This window comes from Columba livia, chromosome 8 (assembly GCF_036013475.1).
Source record: "Columba livia isolate bColLiv1 breed racing homer chromosome 8, bColLiv1.pat.W.v2, whole genome shotgun sequence".
In the NCBI taxonomy this organism is placed as follows: Eukaryota; Metazoa; Chordata; class Aves; order Columbiformes; family Columbidae; genus Columba; species Columba livia.
This window is the reverse complement of record NC_088609.1, coordinates 22,773,863-22,791,029: the sequence shown is the minus strand read 5'-3', so window position 1 is coordinate 22,791,029 and position 17,167 is coordinate 22,773,863. Positions and strand designations below refer to the sequence as shown.

Below are 17,167 nucleotides of genomic sequence, written 5' to 3'. Positions count from 1 at the left end.
CTTCCTACGAAAACATGCGAGAAGACAGCATTTGTTTTGTAACACAGACTTTTGTCTGAATTTGAAAGAAAAGAGAAAAACAAAGAGAGAAATAAAAAAAAAATACTTTGATAGCCACATTACCTTAAATTAAGAAAAAAATGCAACTCTCTTCTATTTTAATCTCATTTTAGGTGTAATTTCCTATATTCTTCTAACGCACCAAGCTTTCAAGTTGCATTTTAAATGACAGACAGAAAGTAAATAACAAACACTGTAATTTTTCCCCGCTGTGAAATTGAAGGCTGTAACCCCATTAACCGGCATTGGAACTCAGATAACTGATGCAGTGGGCTTCCTTCAACTTGAACAAAAGCCGTTTGAAAAAGTAAAATTCACCGAGTCGTGGCGAAAACGCTCTACAGTGATACACCTAGACGTTCTCCGAAATTTGGAGGCGCTCCACCAATGCATCGAGAATTAGGCAGAAATCCAAACTTCGGTGTTTTTTTTGTTGTTTGGTTGGTTGTGTGGGGGGTTTTTTTAACATTAAAGAACGCGATTCCCGGGGAAAAAACGACCTGCGCGGCACCCGCCTTATTCTCGCTGTGTCCATCTGACACTGCCTTCCGCTCCCTCAAAAGCATCCCCCCCATTCCCCTGCGAATACAGCGCCTTCCGAAACTTCCCCTGCGCAGCCCCGCAGCTGCGGCCGCCCCGCACCGGCCCTGCCCGCCTCACCCACCGGCCGCCGGGCCCTTCAGCACCCGCGGCGCCGGACAGCGCCGAGCACCGGCCCCCGCCGCGCCACCTCCCTCCGGCAGGTCCGTCCCTGCCGCCCCAGTACCGGCGCGCCCGGGCGCACACGCACCCCCCGGGCAGGCTCAGCACCGTGGCAGCGAAGCCCCCGGCGCGCTGCCCGCCTCGCACCTTCTCCGCCGCATGCGGGAGCCGCCCGCGGCGGCGCGCTCGGCGTTAAATACCTTTGTTCCCTGGCTCCAGAAAGCCATGCTTATCGGCGCTGCCGCCCCTCTCCCCCGCCGAAAGAGCTCGGGTGCCGGAGGAGGGGCCCCGGGGGCCACTTCCACTGCCTCTGCCGTGCTCGGAGATGGGGGGGAGGGGTGAGAGACAGAAAGGAGGGGAAGGGATGGAGGGAATTAAACAATTAAGCTATCGGGAGCGGAGCTCTAAGCAGAGCTCGGTTTTGCCACGAAAAGCGAATTTCAGAGGGGGGAATATCGATCCCATCCGTCAATAGAGAGGCACGATGTCTTTCCGTGCTGGAAACTGTTCTGAATTAGGGGGCTCGCTGGTGTAAGGGAAAGGGGCCGCGGAGAAAAGAGAAGAGAAAAAAAAAAAAAAAAAAAAGGGGAGGAGGGGAAGAAAGAAAAGCGGAAGGAAGAAAATATTCATTCCCGCTCAAAGGCAGCTTCTTTTTAAAATCTCTGGGAGCTCGCTCCTTTCGCCACCTACCCGAGTAACCACCAGAAATCCACCTCTATTGAAGAGCTTACCCTCTAAATCCAGGTTTCGAGCAGAACTCCGTGTGTAAAACCAGGGAGTCATCTGATGTGTGATGGGGAGTGGGCTCTGGGCAGCAGAAAGCAGCTTTCTCTCCTGGTGCCGGATTACCATGTTAACAAACCCCGGGAAGGGACCCCGGCGCCTCTGGCTGGCCATGTCTCGTTGCTTTCACACATCGGCGGCTGCTCTTGCTTCCCATGTCCCCGGCGATCGCCTCTCAGATGAATGTGGGCTTCCAGAAAAGGAGTCGGGGGGGAGAGGAGGGAAAAAAAAATCGCCTAATGCAATCAAATCGATCTGATCTACACCATCTGTCGCCTGCCACTACACACAAGCGTTAAAATAAGAAAACGGGAGACACTGACAGCTCAGGAAGGTTGTTCTGCAGAGTTCATTTTTAGCAGAGCATAATTGGGCATGGACAGCATACAGTTACCAAAGCTGCTGTTAACCATCCAGTAGAGGATCCCAAACATGCTAATGGTGGATTAATTGAGGAAGATCTGACGTGCAAGCTTCACAGTCTCTTATTCATGACTTCCCAACGGGAAAGGACCAATGCCGTGTGGGACTATGGCAACACAGAGTCAAAAAGCTACTAAGAAAATGGCTCTGTGTTCATAGCACCTCTCTCTGATAACAAACATATGTCGACCAGAACCGTTTAGCAGGATGGGGGAAATGAAATTTTCTCAGCCGAGGTTAGCAATTCCCATCGCTTGCACTTAAAGACAAGTAAAAAATGGACTGCAGGACTAAGGTGCTTTCGAGTGCTGGTCTCAGGATTTGCAGCTAGTGAAAGCAGAAGGCTCCTGTTCAGATGCGGGGGGGAGGGGGAGGGGGGCTTAAACCCCAAATCTCTTTACTTCTTACTGTGACCAAAATGCATCCACAGCCAAGCTCTAAACATGCAGCGCTGCTAATTTCATCAGGAATGACGCAAAGTCGTTTTAATGCCAGGAACCCTTTTGACTTTTTCCAGCGGGAATGGCTTTTGGGCAAGACATTTCCGATCACTGAAATTTGACATAATCTCAGTTAAATACGATTGGGGGGGGGGGAGGAGGAAGGGGGCGGCGAGTTGGGAAGAGATGGAGTATGCATCCAGACCCGCAATCACCCCTGCTGCCAACACTCCAGTTTGCTCTCTTTTTCTAGTCTTTCCTGAATAATAAGCTTACAGAGACGTATATATAATTATTAAAGGAATATATGTACACAAGCTGCAGACGTCTACGGTAACCGCGTCTACACACACAGACGGGGAGACAAAATGCGCTCGTCGGGGTGCTCCTTTCCACTCCCTAATAAACCCATCATCAGCGGGGAAGGGGCTGCCGGAGCGGGCGGGGGCGAATTCCCTCCCCCGCCCCGCAAGAGCGGCGGGAGAGAGGGGCTGGGTGCTGTCCGCCCGTCCGGTGCTGAACTGCAGCGGCCCGGCCCCGCAGACAATGGCCAGGCGCGACGCGCCCGTCACCGCTGCGCAGGGCGCCGGGCGGCTGCCGCCTCCTCTGGCAAAGTCTGCGCGGTCGCCCTGTCAATCGCACCACAGTCAGGAAAGCACCCGTTTGTTCCCACCTCACCTATCTGATTAGCAGAGAATAATAACGCTAATAATACGAATCCAAGCGTCTGAATGTAGATATTCCGGTAAACAATTAGTGTTTAGGGTGATTCTGGAGTTAACTGCATGCCTCTCCTGGAAGTTTGTCCTAATCTCTTTAGAATACATCTAACAGTTATGAATTAGATTAGCCTTGAAAACGTAGCCTAAAGACAAATCAAACAATTTACCCGATCTTTTGTTTCAATATACATTAATTAAGCACTGCTGCCTACCTACACAGCATTCTTGGGTCCCGGCCACGGTGCCGAGCCAAAGAGCCTCGCAGCCTTTGTCAGCATTTGCGTCCAACTATTGCCCTCTGCAGGTCAAGCCCCAGTCGCGGCGAGCGCTCCGCGCTGCCGAACGTGCGGCAGGCGGGAGCCACCGGGCTCGGCGCTCTCCGGGCCCCCTTTTGGAAAAAGATCCAACTTTTCTTGGTTTTGATTCTTCACCACGAGGGCTCGGACTTGTTTCTTTAAGAGGGGCTACGAGCGGGGAGAGTTGGCAACAGGCAGGGCACGGAGCACTGCTGCGCTTGTCCCCAGCCCCTCTTCCAACCCTGGCCAGGAGAGCAGAAGACAGAAGAAGGAGAGGTGCCACTCAGACGACATGTTGTTTTCTTTCTCCCCTTCTCTCCGCACGACTACGGGAAACTTCCTAGGCAAAGCCTGACTTTTTCCCGAGTTTGCCGAGGAACAAGGCAAGAGCTCCGCATCAAACAGGGCCAGGCGGGTGCCGGTGCTCAGTATCCCGCCCGACTCCCCCCAGCCGAGTAACTTTTCCCCGGCACAACTTGAGTTTGCCTCTCTCTCATCCCCAGGCAAACCTCCCGGGAAACCAGGTGGACTGGGGCAGCGGCTACGAGGGGGCAGCCCGGCAGCGGCCCCTCCCTTCTTCTCTCCCCACCGCCCCAGCCCCGCGCTCCCTGCCCCAAAGGGATGACTTCTGCTTCTGTGGGGAGAGCGGGAACTTTGGGCACCGCCCGGTGCCACTCCCGCAGCCACGCGCTGCCGTGCCTCCGCACGCCTCGGCACCACTTCCACGGTAACGCACAAAATGCTGTACCAGAAGGAAAAAAAAAAAGTATTAAAGCGATCTAGTTATTGTTTCTTATAATTCAGAAGTACCAGTGCCCAATAAACGGTGGCCGCTCTCTTTCCCACCACATCTGAACACCGGTTTGTAAGGACTCGCTTTCTTCCCTTTCTACCTGGGGTTAACACCGTTCATACGGGTTTTGGCATCCGCTCCGGAGACCGGCACCGTAGCCGCCTGCTCCCACGGGCTGTCTGCTCCCCGCCGCCCTCGGCACGCCTGGCCGCCTATTACGGTTAATAACAAGACGGTCTTTCCTCGGGAGCTCCGAGCTCCACGCCGCAGCAAGGCGGGGAGGGAGGCTGGGCTGCGGCCAGGGCGGCAGACCCCGTCCCTGCTTGCAGGCTGCCCGTGGAGGGGCAGCGGACGCGCACCCCGCGCTGCCGCAGAGGCGGACACACAGCCGCCTTTTGTCTCCCGGCAGCCGTCGCCTCGCCCAGTTGGGGCTGCCGCTCCGCCGGCCTCACTCCCACGTCCCCGGGCCGTGCCGGGCGGCAGCGGCGCGGTAAAGCTTCGAGACCGGCGCGGCCCGTCCCGCGCCTGCGGAGCTGCGGCAGGCCCGCTGCGGCGGGGACTGCGGGAAGGCGGCGGCCAGCACCCTCCGGAGGGCGGCGGGAGGTGGTCCCCGGGCGGCTGCCGGCGCTCCCTGGGCCAGGCCGGATCAGCCCGCACCGGCCCCGCAGCCCCAGCCGCCTGCGCGGCGCGCAGCGGCGCGGAGCGGTGGAGCCCCCTGCTGGCCGCGCGGGGCGCCGCAGCCCACGCAGGGCTCTGCACTGCCCCACCCGCGGTGACCGCGGCCCGGGCGCAGGAGCTGAGCACAGCGCGGGGACTCCGCGGCGGGAGTGGGACAGCGCCACGGCAGGGGAGGCTCTGGGCACAGACGGGCCGGGAGAGGAAGGCAAGCGGGGTCACCCATCCCTTCCACATGGATGGGTGGGAGGGGACGCAGGGCTGCACCAGCATCTGCATCCCCGTGTTGTAGCAGCAGGACAGGTTGCCAAATGCACCGAAAGACACTGCCAACAGGTTCCTGGCAGGGTCTCACCTCTCTAGGGGCTGCACAGGTGGTGCACAGGGTCTAGCCTCTGCACACAGAGCCTCCAGCCTTACAAGAAATCCCATTGTGCCCAGATACCTGCCCCTGCTCACATCCATCCCTGCTCTCCCATCCTCAACAGCAAACACAAAGAGTTTCACTTTCAACATTACCTTGAGCTGTTTCAGCTGTATTCCTACACTGGCACTTTGGAGTGGGGAAGGCTCACCCTGGAAATGTCGATTAACATCTCAAGTGCTAGGTTGGTGGGATAATCAGGGAACTGGAGCCTAAAAAAACCAAAATATATGATGCAGCTTGAGGTATTGAGCCATTGTGGCTGGCTACTTCTTTTTCCAGAAAACCACCAAGACGTTCTAGCTTGGTGGTGTTCTGGCTGTTACCTGGGAACATTGGACATGTGTGGCCCAGGAGTCTGGCACTTTCGTTGTCTCAGGCATGATACCCAGTTCATAAACTGATTGAGATCCATTTGAAAAGCACTTACTTTCTCTGGCCCTACTATTCCCCTTGGAAAGCTGTTCCAGAATCTCATAACTCACTTCTTAAGATTTCCAGCCTACATTTATTAGGAGCCCGTTTATATGCATTTGTTCAGATGCCAATTTTGTCCTTGAACTTAATTAGTTCTGATATTTACTCCCCTTGCAGTGTACTAATATTCCTTCTCCTCATTTCTTTTGTTTAAATCAACCTTTTCGGTCTTGTCTCGTAAGATAGAATCTTCATTTCCCTGATTATCCCCATATCCTAGCAACTTATGAAAACTGGGTCGTGACCAACACCCAGAAATTACAGTTTTCAAAAGGGTTCATTATTCTATCCATTTTCAGTTTGACCAAGACACAAGCAGGGAGAATGATTAGCATAAGGTCAGACAAACCACAATTCTCCTGACTTCAAGTTCTTTCGCAATCTATCAGGGACATGAGTTCTGAAAGGCTTGTGGTTTATAACTTGGCATTACATCAATGCACATTTATATACCTATATATCATCTTCTGGAGGGGAAGAATGGCCTTGGAGTTAAGAGGGTACATTAGAAATCTGGAGATTTCACTTCGAACACCAGGTTTTCCATAGGCAACAGAGGTACCTTTGGCAAGTCGTTGGGTCTTTTGCCAATTTTAAAATAGGGACAGTAATACTCCTTCTCTCATGCCTTTTTCTTTCCCATATACCTACTTGCATCATACACTCTCAGACCAAACACCCTTTCTGGGTGCTCCCAGTGCCTGGTGCTCTAAAGTCCAAATGCATCTGAGACTCTTAGGCTGTTGGTTAAAAATAGTCCCTACTCTTACAAAGTCTACTTTAAGGATCTATCCTAAAAGCTGTTAGTCAGTAAGCACAGTAGGAAGTAGAATTCCTGACATCTGCAGCCCATTGATTACATTAAAAATGTTCTCTGTTACTAAACTAAACTCAGGGGCCAGCAGTAAAGTTAGAGACATTTTACTGCAAAGCTACACCCTGTCTTCTGGCTTTCAAGTCTTTGCCTGGTTGAAAACTAAGTCAAAGCTGTATTATTATCAATATATACGATATGTTACATATATATTAAACACATGAACAATTTACACCCTTTCTTTCCTAGTTTTCACTTCAGATGGCAAATTTTTATTAGCTAATACAACACAGAAACTGGACCAGAACTGGAAACCCAAACAGCCCCACAGCAGGAGTGGTCCTAGTAATAACAAATAGTATCATTGACCTTCCCCAGCAATCCAAGTGTGGAAGGCTGAGACTGAGAACAGAAATAGAGAGCACTCTGTTGAGCTGAGGTGAAGCAATGATATTTATGGGAGCAATTATCACACAGAAAAACTGGAAAAATATGACTACAGCAAATTGTAAGTCTCTCAGATATGTTCTTCGTTGTTAGAAATAGCTCAGCTGAGACCAAACCAATATGAACAACAGACTGGGAGTGTCAGACACTGATTCTCTGGAGGCTGATACCATCAGAACTTCTGAGCAGAACAGGATCCAGCTTCAGCATATTAGAGAGCTGTGTGTCAGCAGCCTGCACCTTTTCCCAGCCATTCTTCTCATGTAAAAACAACCTAACAAAGAGCTGCTGGGCTCACAGCTGCCCCTGAAGACCACTGGTAGTAGAGGAAGCCATCTCTCAGAGCCAGGCAGTCCTCCTATACTTTTCCCCTCAGCAGTTGTATCTAGAAAATGCTGCTGAGCAGCTGGCAGAAGACACTTGATTCTCAGAGCACAACTGTACAGATACAGTGGGATGACATGACTGCATGCAACACCCATCACTGCACTGGTGCTGCCTTTTCATTCGATACTGTTGTTCCTCTCTTGGCCTCAGCAGCTGTTTGCCAAATGAGTGATGCCTCTCCAGAGCTCCTGTCACAGGTGCTGCCACAGACTCGACTCAATCTATGGGAAGTGAGGATGAGTCTAGTCAGATGATGGGTTTTGCTGAAGGAACCACAGGAGCCCAAAGCAGAGCATTGAGCCAAAACCTATAACAGAGTGTTGAGTCTCAAAACCCTGTAAGATCTGCAGGCTTGGGGGGTTATATGGAAGGAGAGGATGTAACTGAGAAAAGCAAGCCTCAAAGAGATGTGATTGCTTCAGCAGCAATTCTGTGTGCTGCGTATGCAGTGGGATCTGAACATGGCTTGTGCAGATAGGTTCTGCATCTTCGTATTTGTGTGATGTCTTGGCTTGATGCAAGTCTCCTGTACATGGTGGATGTTGTCTCTGAGTCAGTTATATCTGGGGAGGGATTTTCACCATTCTTCCATAACAGAATATTTTTGCATGTCTTATGGAGCTAACATCTTGCAGCTGAGGTTTAGAAATTTTTAGAAGTAATAACCAATACTGTGTAAAAACAAAAATATAGCTTAATAGAGTAGTGAACTGTTCTCATTTAAATGTACCTATCCCATGGATCAGATGCATCAAAGAAGTTCTTCAGGAGGCTTGAGAGCTCTGTAGGTGTTGTTGCTGCTCACAGTCTGTGAGAAGAATTATAAATGGTATTTACCTTTTAATTAAACAAAACACCTTGCAAATTAAACACATGCTCTTGCACATCAAAATTTACTTAGCATCCATTGTGCATCCTATGGCTCCCTGGCAGCCTATTGAATCCACAGGCAAATCTGAACCACGCTGCTGGTTCCCCGTTCCCCTACATTTTGGGTATTATGCATTAGATTTTATCATGTCTGAGGGGGGAAAAAGCCCTTTTGTAATTAACTGCTAATACTTAAGCAGACCTCCTGCCTAATATTCTTGTTGCTTTAAAGACAAAACGAACAAACCAACCAACAAACCAACCAACAAACCCCCACAACCCAAAACCAAACCCAAAATATATTGGTGTGTCCTAGAAATGGCAGAGAAGCAGTTTTGGACACTTGTGCGACATACGTCTTGGTATCTTATGTAGAAAATTTGACAGTGAATGACAGAATACCTTAAAAGGGATTTAAGATGATGATAAAGGCAACAGTTTTCACATGAATACACAGTCTAGTTCCTAACAGTTACAAGCTTTTTTTACGTGCATCCTTGTAATTTGACATTTATAATTCACTGTAGTGCTGAATCTCTGTCATTTTCTCACTGTAGGTTCTCTGTACGTGGATGTACATGTCCTTTCTAATTAGGATATCTATTTGAACATTTAGTCTCATCTTCTCTCCACCTTATTGTGCAGTTACACATTGATCTGTTCTGTATCAACAAATACTTTCAAATACTTTTGCTAAAATGTATGGTTCTATGTTGCCCCTTTCTCTAAACAGGTACCTATATCTTATCTTTCTTTTTCTTTTTTTTTTTTTTTTTTTTGTACAACCATTTGAACCTAAACAAAAGCATTGATTCACAATGGATTTAATAATAGGTAAAAATAAATATCGCATGGAGAAACATTCACCCTTGATATACACATGCTGTACATAGAATCATAGAATGGTTTGGATGGAAGGTACCTCAAAGATCATCTAGTTCCAAACCCCCTGCCATGAGCAAGGACACCTTCCACTAGACCAGGCAGCTCAAAGTCCAATCAAACCTGGCATTGAACACTTCCAGGGATGGGACATCCACAACATCTCTGGGCAGCCTGTTCCAGTGCTTCACCCACCCTCATGGTGACGAATTTCTTCCTTATATGTGATCTAAATCTACCCTCTTTCAGTTTAAAGCCATTACCCCTTGTTCTGTCACTACATGCCCTTGTAAAAAGTCCCTCTCCAGCTTTCTTGTAGGTCCCCTTTAGGTATTGGAATGCTGCTGTAAGGTGTCCCTGGAGCCTTCCCTTCTCCAGGCTGAACAACTTAAACACGCAGCCTGTCTTCATAGGAGAGGTGCTCTAGCCCCCTGAGCACCTTCACGGCCCTTCTCCGGACTCTCTCTAACAGGTTAATGTCCTTCTTATGTTGGGGGCTGAAGAGCTGGATGCAGGATTCCAGGTGGAGTCTCACCAGAGCAGAGGGGAAGAATCACCTCCCTTGACCCAATAGGCATGCTTCTTTTGATGCCCAGGATGCAGTTGGCTTTCTGAGCTGCAAGCACGTGTTACCAAGTCATGTTGAGCTTTTCATTAACCAACACCCCCAGGTACTAATTCTTGTGGTTGCTTTCAATCCATTCTCTGCCCAGCCTGTGTTCATGCTTGGGATTGCCCCAACTCATGTGCAGGACCTTGCACTTCACCTTGCTTAACTTTATGAGGTTCACATAGGCTCAGCTTTCAAGGCTGTCAAGGTCCCTCTGGAAGGCATCCCTTCCCTCCAGCATGTCAGCTGCACCACAGAGCTTGGTGTTGCTGGCAAACTTGCTGAGGGTGCACTCAAGCTCACTGTCCAGTCTCAAAATGACCCCTGAGGAATGGCATTTGTCACTGATCTCCACTCTTTGAGTGTGACCGTTCAGCCAATTCCTTATCCACCAAGTGCTACCTCCATCAAATCCATGTCTCTCTGATTCAGAGACAAGGATGTCATGAGGGACAGCATCTAACGCTTTGCACATGTCCAAGCAGATTACATCAGTTGCTCTTCTCTTATCCGCCAGTGCTGTAACCCATCTCTTATTTTGAATATTTTCCTCCCAGGGAATTCTAAAGACCTTTTTGGGGGGAATGATGCCTCTGCAGCACTGATAAACATCAGACCTATTTTCTCTTTGGAGGAACAGTACAGACACATTGCAGAACTTGCTCAAGGTAAGCTAAGAAAACAGCAAGACAGCTGTTCAAGACAGAGTGCCCTCCGGGGTCTCAGCACCTGATCTGAAGCCCACTGGAAAACACAATCAATATGAAAAGCAAGCTGCATTTGCAGGCCCCAGTTCCAGAGCTGACCTTTTCACCACTTGCTCACCATTTTGCGTTAGCAACTGGGGTGGTGCAGTGCCGTGTCATTACCCCATATTCCAGCTTGTTAGTTATGTTGAGATTTAATTCAATGAAATGAAGGCTTTGCAATACAAAGTTGAAACAGGCTACAAAAGACATCTTTTAGTAGCAGTCATATTAATGCTGAAGTAAATAAAAGTATTTATTACAAATGTTTTAAATATTATGGCTTAGTATTTGATGTAGGAGATATTCAAGTGGTTGTACTGCTTAAAGCACAGAATAAAGAAAGAGTGAAGTGGTTGCTATTTATCTAGTGTAATTAAAACATCCCTTTTACTGGTATATAAAAACATATCTTGGGGATGAATTCGAAGCAAACTTTTCACAGCTTTCAGCTGATGAGGACTGAAGGTATTAATACAGATACTGCCACTTTTAATGTTCATAATTTATTTTGTGACTTTGAGAAGAAAACAAATCCCAATAGCAGTATAGAAAAAAAAAAAAAAGTCATCCATTCAGTTTAGAAGAGTGTACAATGGTAGTAAAGGCTGTTTTAAAGAAAAAGAGAGGATACACATAGATGTCTGTCCTTTGTTCATATTGCTCAGTAGACAAGCTGGTATTGTTACGAGGAATTACCTCTGCGCTGATAGCCACGCACTCTGGGAACACGGGTGAACCCCACACTGCCTCACCTAGACATTTCCCACTTTAGTCACACAGTATTTTCAATGGGGAAGAAAATATGCTCAGACCAAGAGCTTTCACAAATACTCATCTTTACTCTTACTGATGTGTAAAGCAAATCTGGGCAGCAGAAGAGATATTTTCTTTAGGCATCTTTTTTCATTGGGTCTAATTATTGATCTGCAAAGTTCCACTTGGTTTACACAAGATTAATGCAAGAAACAGAAGAAATTAAGTTGGGTTTTGGAGCTCTCTAGTCAGAGTAACTTTTTGAAATTACCTTGATGACACTGGTTGGAGCTTTTCCTCTTTATATTGCTTCAAATACCTTCTAAAATACAGTTATAGCAGCACGTATTAAAAAAAGTAATCTGATGAAAAGCTTCCCTGAAAATATAAATAGCAAATGGAATACGAATGTTCCTAAACATAAAATGGAAGGCAAGTGATATTTATGCATTTTAAAATAAAAAGAAAATATATGTACCATATTTTATATCTATATTCTCAATATACTTTTATGTTAATCTTTAAGAACCACAATAGAAATCCCATCTCTTGTTTGATTTCCCACTTGGGAAAAATTCCTATTCAGTCAGCGAGGATTTTCAGTAAGTAGGAAATTATTAAGGATTTTCAAATACATTTCCTGGGTCAGAGGTGTCTTTGGAAACAAGACAGGTCTTGTTTCCAGAATTTTCAGGATTTTTTTTTTTTCCATGGCAGCTGAATACAAGTTGGAGGGTTTCCGAACCCAAGAAGAACAATGTATTGCCAAGGCCAGACTCACAGAAGGCACAGCCCTGAGCAGACAGCCAGAAAAGGGCTATAGCTTCATTGTAAAAGTTCAAGTAGTATAACAAGTAGTGTAAAAAGTTCTTTCATGAATGTGAAATATGTTTTTTGATTAGAAAACAGACAGACTTCAAAAAAGAGTTCACTCTATCCCGACTCCCTGTTTTGCTAGGTTTTCTGCTTGGTCAGGTGTACTACTGCTGTTTCCAAAATCTGGGAGTACGAATCTGCACCTCTAGCATCTTTAAATGCCGATTTCTTCCAGCATTTAGTAAACCCAAGTCAGGAGAGGCAACAAAATTACCTCTCCTGTTCTTTTTTTTATTGTAGAGGATCTGTGCTTTGCCCGAAGGCAGGCAGGCTGCCCCCCGGGGATCAAACAGGCAGGCTGCTCAAGCGAGTGTCTTAGCTTAGGTCTGCAGTGAAATGAAGCTCACTTTGTACTTGCGAACATTTACATACAGTATACGAGGAGCACTGCAAGAGAAAGTTCAGTAGGATGAACATATGTATCATTCTCTTTGATATATCTTCTATTTTGTGATCCCATTACTTCAGATCAGCTCTCAGTCTTATATCTAAACAGCCAGTCCAAAGGGAAAATCCCTATTTACAGGCTGGATTAAGAGCTTTAACAAAAGGAAAGGCAGAAAGCGATTCATTTACTACACAAGAAAAAGAACTTCTTGTATTTTATTGCTTGCCAGCATCTTCCAAATCTCTTTCTTTTCCCCTCCAAACAGAAAGCAGAAAGGGAAGTTCCCATTTCACAGCACGGATCACGAAAAGTAAAAAAAAGCATATTGTGCAACTTTCCCTTTTTGTTTCTAATGGGTTTACTTTTGCTTCACCCCTCAGGGCTCCTGGAAGCATATGTGTTCAGCTGAAACGCTGTGCTGCTGCCTCATTAGACCTTTTCCCAAGACTTTTGTTAAGAAGCGGGTATTTGGGGGAAGAACAAGACTGGAAGGCAAGGGAAGGGCTGGAGTGGAGTTGCTCTGAGCCAAGCTGTGGACCAGACCCTCTCCACATCATGGGCAAGGGGAAGACATACACCAGCCACTGCTGGAGGGGGCAGAAACAGCATAGTAGGAGCTGTAGCAAAAGAGAAAAGAACAGATAAATCCAAAAGGATCAACAAAGCAATGCATGGACTGAGTGTGGTGGGAACCAGGAGAGCCCCTTCTCTCAAGCAGCCTCTGCACAGGACATCCCGACATGGCCTCCCTGAAACAAACACTGCAAGTCCCCAAAGACTCAGCAAGAGAAGGGTAAAAAAATGATTGCTCCATCTTGGATTATTTATTCTGGGCAGATCAAACATGAAAGAACAATTTAGGGTTTATTGAGGCTAATCAAAACTTTCCATTTTTGAGATATCAAAATGTTTACTTCAATACTTCTTCATCTGTTTGTTTACTATAACACACTTTCTAAAACAAAAGCCGTAATTTCAAAATGGCTGAACACGTTGTCAATTTGTAACTATTCATAGTAATAAAAAGCTACTTTTTTAAAGTAAGAGAAAAGCAGAAATACACTTTCCCTTACAAAAGCTGTGCTAGAAAAAACAGCAGTAAGAAAAGACAAAATCTTACAAAAAATTCCCAATAACACATTTGAATAGGGAAAAACAGGGGGGAGGCAGAACAAAACGGGTACAGAAGCAAAGCACCACATTATGAATCTTTGGTCAGGATAATTTCTACAGTCTAGTTTAGATTTGAAAAGTTTGACCTAGGTCAACTTATAAAATTCTCATTAGCTTTTTGGCCCAAACCAACCAACAACTTGGTGAGCCCCCATTGACACCAAGAACCCAGTCTCAGGCCCAAGGTTCTCTCAGGACATCACAGCCCTTTGCCAGCACAGCCCCAGCCAGCCCTACAACCCCTACGAACCCTCCTCTTTTGTATGTACTTGCTATGTCTGCGCACAACTCAGATTCACAGCTCTTCTCGTTAACCCCAGGGCTTTTCTTCACCTTCTGGTAAAATTCCTCTGCTCTAAACTCCACCTTAGCAGGCAAGCTCAGTCTGAGTCATTTCCCAGCCTAATGGCCTCTTTAGTATGCCCATTAACCCAAATCACCTGTGTAGGAACCACCCAGGGTGAATGATCCCTCATTACCTCTGGTCTGGGAGATGGATAACACCATCCTGACAGCTCAGGGTGGGTTTCATCTGTACAGACACTTTCATGATAAAACAATTAATCATGTCAACCAGCATTTTTCATTAGTACGTCAGTGTGGGCAGGATATTTTTAATAGCATTCATTTCTCATGGGTGCCTGTTTGCTTCATCGTACTTACATGCTCACGTTTAACTGAATTATCAATTTCAGAGACTGAAGGGAATTTCTTCCACATTTTTCCGTTTTTCCTCAATTCATCACAACACTGGCAAGGATTCTTGAAGTCTTTTGTTCTTATCTGTAACGTGGCACTCCAGCAAATTTTATTTAAGAGAATCCCTGCCCTACTGGGAGCCTAGCACATAGATATTGACCTCGTTGCCACCTAATCTCTTTTCATGGCTTGTTATTGTTGTGGCATTTGGTCTCTTGTTCTTTTTCTCATTAGCTATGAGGCTCCGAGATAAGTTGGAAGGCCTGTGGCATGTGGTGCTGGTACAGCAGGTGTTCTGTAGACAAACACACCTGACTGCAGTGGCAGGGAGTTGGCTTTGATGGCTCAGCTGATCTTGTCTGATCGGGAGTTCCCGTGTGAGGTTCCCAAGGACCTCTCCCAGCTTCCAGTAAAGCTAATGCAACACCTCCCACTTATTCCAGTAGGAACTATACTAGTCCAGGACAAAAGCCTCTCTTTCATTCTGCTTTACTCCATTAAAACATAAAGAGTTACATGACCGATGTTAGCTCCTTCCCCAGAAACAATAACAGAAATCCTTCATTTTATTGTACTTTTCCCCTCAATGTGAGTTCTACTAATATGTCACATAGCTTCTCTTTTGCCTTTCTTAAAAGTCTCTTGCCTTTTTACAATGCTAGAAGACCCATTAGTGCTTTTAAGTGGTCATAGGCACTGCAAAACAAGGTAGTGCATTCTACATTAAATCAATGTTATAGTGAGGGATGAATACAATCTACCCAACAGATATTTTATTGTGAAAATTATTAAAATTCATAGCTTAGAGGTGTAAATGCTTCTCTAAGAAAGGTACTTATGTTATCCCCAAAATAGCACCAGTACCATGTGATGTTCCAGTTGCTATGGTTACCACAAATTTGTTATTTAATAGCAAAGAAAATAGATGCACAAAACATGCTAATTATAACTGGTACAAATTTTTCTAAATGTTTTATATGAATATGCATGCATGTTTTATGCATAAGGAATAGGAATGCTCTTTTTCAAATAATTCTTCAAGTTTTTAGAAGCATTTTAGTAACTGGTGGGCAAGTACATTGTGTGGCTTTTAGCAACAGAGGGAGAGGAGAGTGAGAAATTGAAGGTGTGCACTTTGTCTAAAACAATGCAGTTTTCTATTCAAATAGCAGGAGAATCTTGAAAACACAAGATGTCTAAATTTATCAGACCCTTGTACTTTCTGGACTGCATTTGCTTTGTTTATTCTCCTCTTTGCTATGTTGAAAGGGTTGCCTCTATGGATTGAAGTATCTGAGAAACAATTGCAGGACTATTTGAAGTTGCCTGTTATGAAATTATAATGTTAATGTAACCCAAATACAGAAGTTGCTCCAGTTGCTTGATACAACCAAAGCCTCCCCTTCCTGGAGCCCCAGAGCTCATACCTGCGGTGGTGCAGGGGCTGGGCAGGCTGGGCCTGGCCGCTCCCGCTGGCACTGGCTGGCTGCAGGCTGCATTAGGGGGTGCAGCCGGAGGCCTGCAGGTGACCTGCTGGTGCTTTGGGAAAAATGCCGGCTCCTGTTGCAGGGTCTCAGGTCTAGCACTGGCTGGGAGCTCAGGTAGCGCTTTGCAGCTGCACAGCCTGTGAGCACTGCAGGGAAAGATGCTGCTGTTGGATCCATGCATATTGCAAGGAAAAACACACCGGGCTCGCTCCAGACATGTAGAGGAGGGATGCATCCCTGCTAGAAGCAATATGTATGAAAACAGAGATATTATAATTCACCTTTCCTTTCTTTTTTCCACCAGACGTTCCCAGAGATAAGTCTGGGGGACACAGTGTGTGCAGTACTTCAAGTGCTGTAAAACTTGGCAGGCCTGGCAGGGTCCTGAGAAGGAGCAGGAGAATCATAGATTCACGGAATGATTTGATTTGGAAGCAACCTCATCTACCAGTTTGGTATCATCAGCAAACTTGCTGAGGGTGCACTCAGTCTTTCCATCCAGGTCATTGATGAACAGGTTGAACAGAACTGGACTTCGTACTGACCCCTGGGAAACCCCACTAACTACAGGCCTCCAAACAGACTCTGCACCATTGTTCACAACTCTCTGAGCTCTGTCACCAGTTCTCAATCCACCTCACCATGCATTCATCCAACTCACACTTCCTGAGTTTATCTATGAGGATGTTGCGAGAGGCAGTGTCAAAAGCCTTGCTGAAGTCAAGGTAAGCAACCACTACTCTTCCCTTGCCTACCGAGCCAGTCATACCATCACAGAAGGCTATCAGGTTGATTTCCCCTTGGTGAATTCATGCTAATTACTCCTGATAACCTTCTTTTCCTCCACATGCTTGGAGATGACACCCAGAATGAATTGTTCCAATGAGAAAACTCACTCCTTCCCTTAGCCTGTCTGTGGCCAGTGTGAAAAGACTCCCAAGCCTAAATTAAACAAAGATATGATTGCAGATTGCAAGGAGAGTGCAACCAGCTTATGGCTGGTGCAGGAGAGCTGCAGAGCATAATGTGTGGAGCCAGCAGCAGTTTAGGGCACAGCAGTTCAGTGCCTCCCACACTGCCCAGTGCCCAGCAGCCCGGCTGCTCCTGCCTGCTGATCCAGATTCTTACCTCTTCCCAGCAAAATGAGGATGATGCACATGCCTCTGGGGCAGGAGTATCATGCAGTGGACTCCGCCGCACTTGAGGGTTGTTGCTGAAAATGTCACCACTGTCACTT

At 46.7% G+C, this 17,167-nt stretch overlaps 1 long non-coding RNA gene across 2 annotated transcripts in view; it reads right to left on the bottom strand.

Annotated features, from left to right (window-relative positions):
- The window catches only part of LOC110361677 (uncharacterized), a 47,168-nt gene extending 44,680 nt beyond the window's left edge, over nucleotides 1–2,488 (bottom strand). The window contains exon 1 of one of the 2 annotated variants that reach the window (XR_010474363.1): nucleotides 1,494–2,488. This is a non-coding gene — a long non-coding RNA (uncharacterized LOC110361677). The remainder of the gene's footprint in view (nucleotides 1–1,493) is intronic. The other variant, XR_010474364.1, reaches the window with a different exon arrangement.
- Nucleotides 2,489–17,167: the final 14,679 nt, after the last annotated feature.